The sequence below is a fragment of the Gigantopelta aegis genome, unplaced genomic scaffold (assembly GCF_016097555.1).
Source record: "Gigantopelta aegis isolate Gae_Host unplaced genomic scaffold, Gae_host_genome ctg2350_pilon_pilon, whole genome shotgun sequence".
NCBI classification, from domain to species: domain Eukaryota; kingdom Metazoa; phylum Mollusca; class Gastropoda; order Neomphalida; family Peltospiridae; genus Gigantopelta; species Gigantopelta aegis.
In genome coordinates this window covers 80,027-94,046 of record NW_024532903.1, presented here as the reverse complement: position 1 = coordinate 94,046, position 14,020 = coordinate 80,027, and the positions used below count along the sequence as shown (strand labels likewise).

The window sequence follows — 14,020 nt, the reverse complement described above, 5'->3', positions numbered from 1 at the left end:
CATGTATGTTAACTGGCTATTTAGAGAACTCCAATGTCTTAAAATCGGGTTAATTTACTTACAAAATGGGTTGTCTGAGTGCATATCAATTAAAACCATAAAAAACTATATTTCAATAACTTACTGAAGCTTATTCTTTTTGGTTGCGTTGCCTATCAGCTTTACTCTGAATATTATACATGAGGGAACATCATTCTTGGGACTATAACATGCTAAGCTATCTTTTTTTTCTCTTGTGATCCGAGATATCTTCGCGTAGTTTTCTGATTCTTTCATGTTTTTCTTTGTCCTATAAAAATATAACAAAGTTACCTGCTAATATAAACCCTTACAGTCATAACAACCACAGAACCTCCATTGTTGTTGTTGTAAACTAGTAGTTTCATTTTCAATTTGACTAAAAAATAAAAAAACATGTTTATTAAGTTTATTAAACAAATAACATTACTCTTTTCATTTCTTTAATGCATCAAAAACTGTTTGTAAATGATCTGTACTAACTATCAATGTAGACAATGAACTCACCAGCTTCAACCCATCCTTTACAAGAGATCATAACAATATAATATGACATCATACAAAACTATTAATATAAGGAACTGTCTGGCTGCAGCATATTGCCAGACTCTTTGATGAAATGTTGGATTTCCTAGTCGGAACTTTCTTGAACTGATCTTCATTGGGACGAGTGAGGATGTTCCTATAATTACAATGATTATTACAATGTATTATGATATATATTATATATTAAGTACGTACTGTATAATTCTCAATAACGTATCGAAGTGGACTCTAGCAATCTCTGAAGATAATGAAGAATGAAGACTCGAAAGTTGCTCTTCCATTGTTATCGTGTAGGTGTGTTTTTGATATGGGCGGTGGTTTGGAGTTAATATTAGTCTAGCGTGATCTCTTATTATTTATTCATTGACATTCGAAAGTGTCGCCTCTATTAGAGAGAGGTAAAGATAGATCTCTACTCATGGCTACTGGTGGATCGAGTGTTGGAATAACACGTGAAACTTCCAAGTGAGTCGACAGGCCCAATATTTTATCGCGTTAAATATGAACAAAGCTTTTATTTCAATCATTTGTTTATTTGTCTTTGTAGGGAAGTTTTCAAGAAAGAGTACACTTATATTTCTTCAGTTAACTGAAGGAGTGGTCGAAAAAATGTACAAAATCTCATTGTGCTAAGGGGAGTGGTGTTATCACAGAACGAAAATGGAAGCGGGCTGTAATGCTGTCTTTTGCAGCACGTAGAGCTCAAATTTGTATGTCTAATAAAAAGTTCATTATCAATGGACATATTCAAACATGAATTTTTTTAAGGATCACGAAAATCAGCGACAGAAACAGGTACAGTTTCCATGACAACCCTCCTTATCTAAAGATGAAAACCAATGGATGTTGAACCCTCCCCTTCAGCAAAAAATGGCTCCCTCCTCTAGGCATCCTCTCAGGAGGTTCTCCAGTTGCCATGGAAACAGGTAAAGAGGAAGAGTGAGTCGGCTTAAAATTTCCATCAAAAGGTAATTTAATAATAAAGTAATTAACTTGTTAGAAATTTCTATTACATTCAGACAGTAATTCATTAACTGAATCTAAAGTCTTAAATTACTAGAAGAAGCTCAGAGTACCCACGTATAAAGAATTAACCAGACTCTAGGAATGTGTTTGGTATCTCAATGTGTTGAATTCTAGTTTCCTTATTCTGAGGACGTCAATGAGTTTCTCTCAAGTACGTCATAGAACAGGCATTACTGTCGATGTGGAAGCAGTTCGACGAGTATATGCTGGAACTATTTGAAATGATGTTACTGCCGTTATAATACTTTAGCTAATGTAATGGATGCTTATAACAACATCAGTTATGAGAGATGAAACCTCTTAAAACATCAGGAGTATTTGAATCATGTGTAACTTTGTTTTGAAAATCCAATGTTACACAGTCCAGAGTTCTTAGAACGAGCCTTTCCAAAGTTCTTATCAATGATTATGTCGTTATCAATTGAGCAGAAAGCATTATTAGTGGAATGGTATTCCTTCCTATCTCAGCAGATGATTTAACACGTTTTATTTCATCACTTCAACAACTTATCGTAGTTTGTATATTTAACAAGAAGAGGAAAACTCTGTCTCATTACAAAGCAACACGACTGTTGCCCGCGGCAACGCAGGTTTTAATGTTGTTTTATATTTGCTAATTTGGTTATTGCTAAACGTCAGATGGACTCCGCCCACACAGTACTAAATTGTTGAGTTCGATAGCCACACCCCTTCCAGATAGTTAAGTGCACGAAAACTAAATATGTTTGAAACAAAAAAAAAATATTGCTCTCTAAATTTGAAGTTATCCGTCAGAAGTTCTTACATGTCCTATTCCACTAGAGGATTTTGTCATGAACTTTAAATAAAGAAGTTCACATGTTAATTGATCTCGACGTCAGAGACACAAAGGCTCTGATGGGACAACATGTTTTTTGTTTTTTAGATCATCCCTTTGTTCTCACACCAGCAAATAAATTGAGACTTTACATCTTGAACATAGTATCAGAATGATATCAGAACGTCAACGTACTCTCTTTACTACTGTGTTGACTGGAATACCTGACCTTCCATTTCTTTTACTGAGAGTAGATCGACATGATCTTCTCAATGATACATTAGCACAAGTAAGTTATAATGTGTTACACTTGTATGATATCTTAATAGTTAGAAGCTATTGCAGAGTTAAATCCAGCTGATCTCAGAAAACAATTGAGGGTTGAATTTCGTGGAGAAGAAGGTATTGATGAAGGAGGATTACAGAAGAGTTTTTCCAATTACTAGTTGAGAAACTATTTGATCCAATGAACGGTATGTAAATATAACTAGTTATTAAGAATTATTAATATAATTTCATAGGGATGTTTACATTTAACTCTGAGGAGCAGTATTATTGGTTTAAATATTGACTCCTTTGAATCTGAACAACATATCATTTAATTGGTATACTCTGGGCCTGGCTATCTACAACAATGTTATATTAGATGTACACTTTCCAATGGTTGTTTATCACAAGTTAATTGGTTGTCAACATGTTTTCAAGACCTCTATTCCATCTCAGCCAGTAAAATATATAACAGACATTATTATTATTGTTGCCTTGTTGCTAGGATATTGCCCGTGGTCTGCAGTCAATGTTAGATTACAATGGAACTAATTTGAAGACACATTTATGGCAATTTTCTCTGTGACATATTCAAGTATATGTGTGTTCAGTAAAAACAGCTAATTTTGAAAGAGAATGGTGATCAAATTCCTGTTACTATAGAGAATCGTAAAGTATGCATTATTACATAATATATAATAACATATTATGTTTCCTAGGAATATGTTGAGTTGTATACAAGTGGTTATTAGGGATAGTATTGCTAAACAATTTGATGCATTTAAAAGTGGGTTTTGATATTGTAATGGGAGATAGGAATTTAGCTGATCTGTTTACTGCTGAGGAGGTAGAATTATTAATTTGTGGTAGTAAAAGTAAGTTACTACATTGTAGTATCATTAAGTATATTATGTAGGAGTGGGATTTTATTCTCTTGAAGAAAAACACTCGTTATGATGGGTATACAAAGGGTCACCCTGTCATAAGTGAGTTAACGAGTTAATTAATGATCTGTAATTAATTAACTATTATAGAAATTTCTGGGAAGTATTTAATGAATATTCTGATATCAGAAGAAACAATTACTGGCATTTGTTACTGGATCTGATAGAGTACCAGTGGGTGGACTATCAAAATTGAAAATGGTCATTGTTAAAATGGTCCTGACTCAGATAGGTAATTACCCCTATAAATTATTTATTAATTAATATAATTGTTAGGTTACCTACTGCCCACACTTGCTTCAATGCCTCCTTCTCTGCGAGTATAGCAGTAAAGATAAATTACGTGAGAGATTGGACTACTGCTATCAATAATGGTAAAGGATTTGGAATGTTATAAACTTATTATTATTATTATTATTATTATTATAACTATTGTGTTTGTTCACTATAATTATATTATGACGACGAGATTGCATTCATAACTTTAGCAACTTTTCGCTTTTCACGAGCTCCCTGTGATTGTACATTGCATTTCAGACCAACTGATTGGAGTCATGTGACCATCATGTGAGCTTGTTGCTAAAATCACACCAAGTTCATTTTGCTGTTAGTGAGTGTATAAGCTTGATTATCACCAAGTGATAAGACGCGTGCTCGTACAATATCACGTGGTCTGAAATTATTGAAAACTGAGACTGTGTCTATCTCTGTAGCTCGGATATCTTCACGACGTATAATTCCTTTTTAAAGGTTCTCGTAATGCATGGTTATTGACACTCAATATCTGAACTTTAGCATGCATCACAGTAATAGATAATACTTGCATAGTACGACTGATCCTTTCTGAGGAAACAACCACAGCAGGGAAGAGTGGAGTAACAGAAAGAATATCAGGTGATGTATAGTCACGTGACCTGCCAGACTAGCGTATAGGTTGTCTCCTCGACTGTAAGGTACCTTGTTTTCCAGTATATTGTGAACATTGACAAGTAAATCGCCTGTAAGAAAAATCGCCTTGAGCTGACATAATGACCAGTGTACCTTTACCACGCCCATTAGTTACCATAGTTACAAACAAGATGGCACAGCACAAGTATGAGGTATGTACCATGCAAACGGATCGTACAAGACCTCCTCGTCACTATCCATGGTCAGTACGTATGTGTTGTATATGTATATATATATAATATATATATATATATATATATATATATATATACATACTACATACAATATGTATGTCTCTCTCTGTCAGGTATAAAGAGAGATTACAATGGAAATATTTATCTCAACAACATCGACAACTCAATGCCCTTACATCTGTTAAATGGCGGTTTTATATACCTAACGGTAGCGGATGATTTTAGATCAGGAGTACCTCCACATTCAGATGACTCATTTTTAAAGAAGGTGATAGTTTTTAATCCAATTATTATTTAAAAAATATGTGATAGAAACCAGCTCTAGTTGTACCCAATAATAAATCCTGAAGCATCATTAACTCAAGTTCACACGAAGCGACATAATCCTCCTTGTTTTAAACCTATTTCTCAATCCACTGCAAGAACTATTTATAGCAGGGTACTAATTAGCATAATTATTAAAATTATTCCCTCATATAGGATAGGACCACGTCAACAACTTCAAAAGGAAAGATTAAACAATTTACAGAATAGTTATTATTACAACATCCATTGGTCTTTATACACATCTTGAAGACATGTTGATCTAATGAAGTATTATTATATCATTGATACTATGATATTATAATATTGTTTTATAGATAGCCACAGGAAATCATTGAAATGATTGATCCGACTTAAAACCATCACATGACCAGTCTGTGGTAAATCTAACATAACCTGATAATATAGGACATTTATATCTAGGTGGGTAAAGAGTCTAAAGAGTCCCTTGTTATTGATAAGGAAGAAGAAGAACTAGTCCAGCCATTACATGAAGATACTGACTGGTATTGAGTATATTTTATACTAGTACCTTATCTTGTTGCTGTAGTGTCCGTGGTAATATCTATAAATGGCCTCTGAAGAAAAAGTGCCGAAGAAGAAGAGATTGAAGAAACAGCTTCGATTAGTCGACAACGTGCTATCTCTCCTACACAAGAAGCACATGTGAATCATGTGACTCTGACCTCGTTCAATGGATGAGAGATTGGTATAGTCATACTCTTAAACTTTTATTTTATATTATATTAGGGAGACAAATATACCTCATGAATATATTGATGAAGCTACTATTAAAAAGTTATTTGCTAGTGACTATGAGGCTAAAGTAAGTTATTATTTTATATTATATATTATTATTATTATTATATTATTATTTTTGTTATTATTATATATTATTATTAATATTTTATGTGTCATTTAGCCTATTCTTACAGCACCAATACATGTTGTGAACTATCTAATGTACCTCCTGAATCTAAGGATAGATTCTAGATGTGGTACTGCATCATCCAGATCATCATATCGACCATATCTGCTGGTAATATATCTGTAAGTACAACTGTAATAATTTTTATTAATTAATGATAAAGCAGGGAGTTACTCCAAAATATGTACGTACTCGTTATGGGGCATGTATCTTAAACCTGAATTGTGGAAACCTCGACCTTGGACTGAGTGGGTGTGTTAATGTACACATGTAATAATATGCATACATGTAGCCTTTACAAGATCCTCAAGAAATAGAAAGGAAGGAGAAAGAAATGGAAGCTCATATAAAGAGTGCTTCACTGGTATACACAAACTAATATAATATAATCAATTTATATTAATATACATATATATATATACACACACACACCACACACACATATATTGTGTGTGTTGTGCATATGTTATTATAGGATGCTGCATTAGCTAGTACTCATGGAGCGAAAGCTTTCCGAGATTTTGTATCTATGAAGTATAAAGATTCTGTGCCAGAGGTATTATTGATAATAATAATAATTGTCGTTGTTATTATTATTGTTATTGTTGTAGTTTTTTACAATCTGTTCCTTCTGGTAAAAATAAATTATCATTAAAAAAACAGAAAAGTGGTATATAAAAATTTAATATTATTCATTCAAAATTAATAATAATTATTAAAATAGTTGTGAAAATCACGTGATCTGATGAGCTTATCCTATTATCCGTCAAGACTTACTAATATCGTAGTCTTGAACGAAGTCTCGTGTATGATGAAATATAGACCTATGTTCGCCAAGAAAACAGTAACTAAATATAGTTATAGTCTAATACTAACCTTATATCTCCTTCTTTAGGTTAGAGAGCACGTGATCTTGCTACAGGCCAGTTTTTGAAAGGTGTCCTGACAGCATAATATGAAATCAGAAAGGTGAGGATGGTGCTACGTGAATTACCAACACCTCTCTCTTTCTCTCTCTCTCTCTCTCTTCTCCTCTCTCTCTCTCTCTCTCTCTCTCTCTCTCTCTCTCTCTCTTCTCTCTCTCTCTCTCTCGTCTCTACTCACATCTCTCTCTCTCTCTCCTCTCTCTCTCTCTCCTCTCCTCTCTCTCTCTCTCTCTTCTCTCTCTCTCTCTCTCTCTCTCTCTCTCTTCTCTCTCTTCTCTCCCTCTCTTTCCTCTCCTCTCTCTCTTCTCTCTTGTACTCTCATCTCTCTCTCTCTCTCTCTCTCTCTCTCTCTCTCTCTCTCTCTCTCTCTCTCTCTCTCTCTCTCTCTCTCTCTATCCCCCCCCCCCCCCCCACCCCCCCCCCCCAAACCCCACCCCCAACCCCCCCCCCCCCCCCCCCAACCCCCCCCCCCCCCCCCCTCTCTCTCTCTCTCTCTCACTCTTTCCTGATCAGGCAATGTTTACAACATGGTGGAAGTCAATACCTTCTCATTTTAAAAGAATTACAGTGCTATTGAATATAAAAAGCTGTTACTAGCCTTTATTCCATATGCCCTATACTTACTTCTGTTTAGTTTTTACAAAGAGTTTCGTCACATAACAGGAATAGAGAAACTATCACAACCTCACATAGCTATACTTGGTCAAATTGAAGACCACTTATACTTCTGTCAGCCTCATCAACTGTTATCACAATTAGCTAATCCATTATTTGAGCTTTGTCAGCAGTTCCCTTATCTCCTCCATTTTCCTTACCAAGCTGTATTGCTCTTTATCTTCTTATCAATCCAAAACGTCGACTTGCAGTATATCCATTTTTGTGGTGTGCTGGTTGGGTTAACTAATCGCGGTCATTACCCAAGTCACATTCCCCACGGCTCTCCTCCTGGTATGCAGACAGTGCTGTTATAACTGAACATGGAATGTTAGTGTATTCTGCTCTAGTGAAGCGGGATTTCATCGACTTGATCATTATTAAGAATATCGCTATTTCATAATCTATATTCGAAATCTCAGGACATTTGGTGCTTTTCCTCTCTTCATGTTGCCATACCACAGTCATCCTTTCTAAATCATCTTGGGGGGGCTGGAAAGTAGGACTGACACATGTTCTATGGATTACGGTTAGCAGCTTTATACGACTCATCATTATTACTGGATGCATTAGGAGGTATAGCATTAGCTATTATAGTCAGACTAGCTATGTTAAAAATATGGAGTCCAGTTAAAGAGTTAGAACCAGCCGATGCAGTGACAAGTACTAATGGTCCATTGTTAACATCATATAATTTGCCTATTAATAATAATATTGTGTAGCACTTCATTTTTAGAATTTTAATTTTTTAATTATTATTATGAAAAATTATTTTCGTGGTTATTCATGAGAAGCACTAAAATGGCGTCTGTTTGGACGGTTTGTACGGCACTATCTTTAATGGCTGGAATCTTATCTAAAGAGAAGTGGTTTACTTAGAAGATGTGTTTCCCATAGGGTATTATATAACGTTACATAATAATAATAATAATATGATATCATAGCTATATGTTGTATGCACATACATCATTGGGATATTACTATCATCAGAACAACTCCAAAAAAAGCCAGCCTCTACTCTAAGGTAGATCAGTCAGAATGGTTAATAAAAAGGTATGACCAGTTGAACCCACATTGGTTGTTATCACATTTTTTTAGGAGCTGATGTAATCATTATCTTTCTACCCATTTTTAAACGATAATTATTGCTATTTGTCACGGAACAAAACATCGTGTGGGTGTGGCTTATAGATCCTGCTGATCCTGAAAGTCTAAAGGTAATCATACTTTATTATAATCTATCATTATATTATTAATAGCAAGCATTAGGACAATATGATGTCACCTTATATGCTATATTAACTACACATAAACACTGGTAAGTGATGTCACTATGATGTCATAAAATATCATTTTGGTCACAGGGATCATGCTGGCGGTCATCGTGATTTGAAGGAAAGTATTTTCCTCATATTTCCATATATGGTGGACGTGGGACAAAAGGGCATCGATTCTAATCAGTAGGGACTCGTAATTAATGCTAATATTATTATTTATATAGGTTATTGGATGGTGGAAGAAGAAATTAAAGTGATATTAATTAAAAACAAATTAACCTAAATTAATTAATTATAATTGTTATAGATTGGAGACTTGACATTTCTGTGACATCTATCTGTGGTCATACTATAGGTAATAGATGTTCTATATAATTTATATTATAGTATTCATGACATGTTGTAGGTCACATGATATATACATTAACTTCAACCACACCTCCTTGTTTGATTACCTGGTAGTCATTTATTTTTGGTGGTTGTTGGTAGCCACCCCACAATTAATGAGATTTTTAGTATCTATTATAAAAGGTCGGTTATTTGAATACCACTGTGAAGACAGGAATGTACCATTCTTTAAGCGACTTGTTAAAGAAAAGAATGCGACCATCTATTCTATATTTCCTGGTATGACATCATCATGAGGTCTGTGTGATGTCGTAATGATGTCATTAGGTCATGAATATACTTGGTAAATCTTAAGTTTGCTGCTTATGTTTGCATCCTAATAATGTCAACTGTACAGGTAATTAATGCGTAGGCTGTGGATAACTAATTTAATCCAATGTTAGGAGAAAATTAGAGCTGTTCGTTAAATTAAGAATGAAAGATTAACAACTGTAAGTATGTATCCATATTATAATAAATTGACCACACCCCCAATAGGTTTCGGATTCCTCTCTGAAGAGTTATGAATATAAGTCCATTTCTACGTACAGGATTCATCTAGTATTATGGACAAAGTGGGTGTGGTTCAGGGGGAGGATGGTCAAGCTGAAGTATTTGGCACTTTAAGAAAAGAAAAGGCCATTTTACCAAAAGTGATTACGTCCCTTAAATTAAAACCCATTAAGTAAGTGACCAATCTGTTATAAATACAAACAGACTATTTTTATAGAGTTATCATAAAATATAGACTGTCATACAAAAACAATTTTTTTTAATATAAAATTCTACAATCCATATAAATTCATAAGGGGGACCTTTCATTTATGAGTTTAAACATATTATGATTCCAAACAAGCTTACAGACTCAAGGTGAACTATTATCAGGATCATTCGAAAACTGCAGATTTTGTCTTCATGCAAAACAGTAAATTTACTTTGGATTGGATGACTTTCGTGTCGGTAAATATAACTTAAGATATAAAAAAAAAAAAAATGTTGTGTTGCCCAAACGATTTACTCCGCTCACCACTAGGCTTCCACTTAGCTCCAGGATTCCTGCTATTTGCTAGCTAGGAGCCAACCGGTTGGTAAACCCGTCTCGCGACGGTAATCGGGCTGGAGCATCGCCCTACTTAAAACATCGTACGGGATTCAGCTCTTTAGGGAATGGTCGTTTCAGGGGGAACCGGGAACCAAAATACACCAGCCTCTTCCGTTTAAAGGGAGACTACCCCTACCTAGGGGCCTTTCGGATCCGTAGAGTTGTGGTAAACATCTCAGAGGTCATGATTGGCAGACGTGGCCCAAACAAAACCTACAAGGGGGTTTTTCATTTCCTTTTTATACTGCAAATTGTTTTGTCTTGTGGGGGCGTGTTGGCCTATGAATATTAGGAAGTTGTGTGAAGCGTCAGTGAGCTAACGACACCTAATATGATTAAGACTGCTAAAAAACGCTATACAAAATATCTTTTTTTAAGAGCAAGATAAAACTGCTTTAAGAAAAGCAAAACATATAATTAATAATTTTGAATTTTTAATTTTATAGGAGTTAAGAAAAGGAAATTTTAAAATTTGAGAATCCCTTAAATTAACCATTAGTAAGTGACATTTTATTAAAACCCAATGGACATCTTTTATAGATTACAAAAATATTTAGATTTTTATACAAAAACAATTTTTTATTATAAAATTTAAATAATATAAATTTATAAAGGGGGATATTATGTGGTTCAAAATATTAAAAACAATTTCTAAAGTCAGTTTTGTTCAATATTAATGTTCTTTTATTAGCAGGTAAACCACATTCCTAAATCAAAAACCATAAAGCCATTAGTAAACATCAATCTACATATATAGCTGCAAGTAGGTATTGACCAAATGTTCTAGTAATCTAATGATCGCTAATAAGGACTAATACCATATCCAATAGGAACAAGAATACGACCTATATAAGGCTAGTACAAATATGTACTATCGATAAGATCTGGTTATTGAATATAGTGGTAGCTCCAAGAGGATGCCTATGAATAACCGTTTTCTAATGTATTCTGCAAATAATTCTTATCAACTTGATTCAGATGATGTTACAAAAATGGATCCAAAACTTTTTTAATAAAAGATGAAATGTACAGCATTAAGCAAATAAAACCTATTTCCCTCCTTTCTTTTAGGATCCATTGTAGTGAGACATATAATAGATGACATAGACAGTGGTTGATTTCCATTGCCTGCAGTTACTTTCTATATGGAAAGTGGTAATTTTGTACCGTCATCTGATTGATGACCAAATACTGATAGATAGATCTCATCAAAAAGTTCCTAAATCTTTATACTTGGATATCCTAAGGTAGGTAAATAGAATAGAAAGTATTGTCATAACCGTTGAGAATAATCTGGCCATCTATGACCTATTACATCACATGAGATATAAACCTCACAGAACATGCTGTACATAAATATGATAGTATAACTATATTACTGGTGCAGTAGACATTCAGTTATATGTCCAGTCATAGTGTCCATACTATATTGTGTGTGAGCATGAACACAATATGAGTATAATATTTGATATATGACTATACATACATTGTATTATGTTATCAGCATACATGATACTGTAGATATACACACTTGGTGTACTTTTGATTATTCATAAGTTATAATGGTGTGGGCTAATTGCAAAAATTGAAGGGTGGTGGTGACCTTTGGCAGTAGAGAGCTTTTAGCTCGGAGGGACTGGATACCTTTAGATGGCTGATAAAGGCAACACTATAAAAGTGGTTCAGTGGGATATATTAGGCAGATGGTAAATATACTGATATTTAGATTATATCTATTAATAAAAATACAGCGTACATTAGGTATGGCAATTACTAACCAATATACAGGGGCAACATTTTTATTAAAGTACCACTGGACTATTGTCATGGAGTTATCGTAAACACATTAATATTGGAGCATTACAAGATATAGATGAGGATCTCATATGCTTACAAGGTGTTGATCACTATTCATGATTCTTGCAGCCTTTTTTTCAACGAGATGGATTATCATAGTATTTTTGTTGCAAGGCCACACTCAAAAGGTCTTAAATCTGTACCTAACAATGGTCAGATGGTATGCATTACTTTATAACACTAAATGCTTGAATTAGTCCAAGAAGAAAGAAATTATTTACCTACAAATGATCCTACTCTATCTAATTCTAACCAGGTTGGTGCATTTAGCTGGAGCTTCCAAAGCTCCAGTAATAAGCTAGTGGGTAGTAGTAACTGGATTAAAAGAAGAACACTTTTTAGTTCCAGACAAGATGTACTTCAAGGGGACTATATCTTAGATAAATACGAGGAGTTTGCAGGAGACTTACCTTTAATATGTTGTGGTAACTTCAATGCTGGTCCCCAAAGAACTAGTTATGGTCACTTCATCATCATCAAAACACTCCGTATCTCTAGTGCATCCCACAACAGAGAGGTTCTGAGCCAAACTTACGGTATGGAAATGCAGTCATTCTGGTAATGTTAAATTCCAGCAGATTATATATGGTATTCATCACCAGGTCTGAAGTTAGTGAGTATATTAGATATACCACCACGAGGATGTATTGGTTGTAGAGGTTACCATGTCAAACCATATCATTCACATCACATAGCATTGGCAGCAAAATTTAATTTCAAATAAGTCAAATGTACGTATTATTTTTAATACCACAGCCAATTTTAAAATTCATCTAAAATATATTCTCAGGATTTGTTTTATTGATTATCTTCTATGATCATATTACAGAAGTTTCCTCTAAGGTTTGTTAGTTTCTTGATTAGCACGGAGCTTTCTCTAATTGCTTATTAGTGTCTTGATTAAAAGGAGTTGCCTTCAAGTGCTCATTAGTTTCTTGATGGACAGGAGTTTCTTTAATGCATCATTAGTTCTTGATTCGCAGGAATTCCCTCTAACTGCGCATAGTTTTTGATAACAGGAGTTTCCTCATTTGATTCAGTAGTTCTCATTGTTGGTTCAGTTCATTTTATATTAATATAAGATCTTCAGGATCAGGAATCTTGGGTAAAAATTCCTCTCCAGGAAAATACTCTTTAAAAAATTCTCTAGCCTTAAAGACAGCACAATTGAAATACTGTATATTATAATCTCTACATACTTCCTCAATAGTTGCTTCATATTGCTATTGTGATATCAGGATCTGATGTAACAACCACATTCCCAGGTAAAGAAGAATTGGTTTGAGGCTTTACTCGAGAGATCTTCATATTGTAATACAGTGACCAAAGAAGCCGTGGTCTATATCTACAATACGATATTGATATGTCTATTAAGCAATTTTATAGTAACTTGTCAGACTTTGTGTCAAACAGTATGTAGCTTACACACTGTAGATCTTGTTGAGCTGAGGTTCCATAAACTTACACAAGTGCATGGGACCATATCTAAAGAGGAGATCAAAAGACCTAATGTACGGACTGTATTCTTCTTACAAATGTTATCTGGCGTATTGAGGGAAGACTCTATCCAGTTGTAATAATGTAATTCAGTAGTAGATTGTTCACTGATAAAAGAATATGGTGGTAAAGTTAAAAGATGTATCTAAAAAAGAGGCTTGGTTTTTTTTCTAGCCACACCTATGGATTACCTTCTGATCAATATCTGCAAATTGGTCCATCAATAACAAAAATAGTCGTGAGATTTGTTCTGAACTGAATTACAAAATTAATCTACAACATAGCACTCTCTTACATATTGGTCATTAGTTAACATTGAATGTAATAAC

The 14,020-nt window shown here is 34.2% G+C and overlaps 1 pseudogene; it reads left to right on the top strand.

The window, feature by feature from the left end:
• The first annotated feature begins 2,427 nt into the window (after positions 1–2,427).
• On the top strand, positions 2,428–3,994 carry LOC121391412 (annotated as a pseudogene).
• The last annotated feature ends 10,026 nt before the right edge of the window (positions 3,995–14,020 follow it).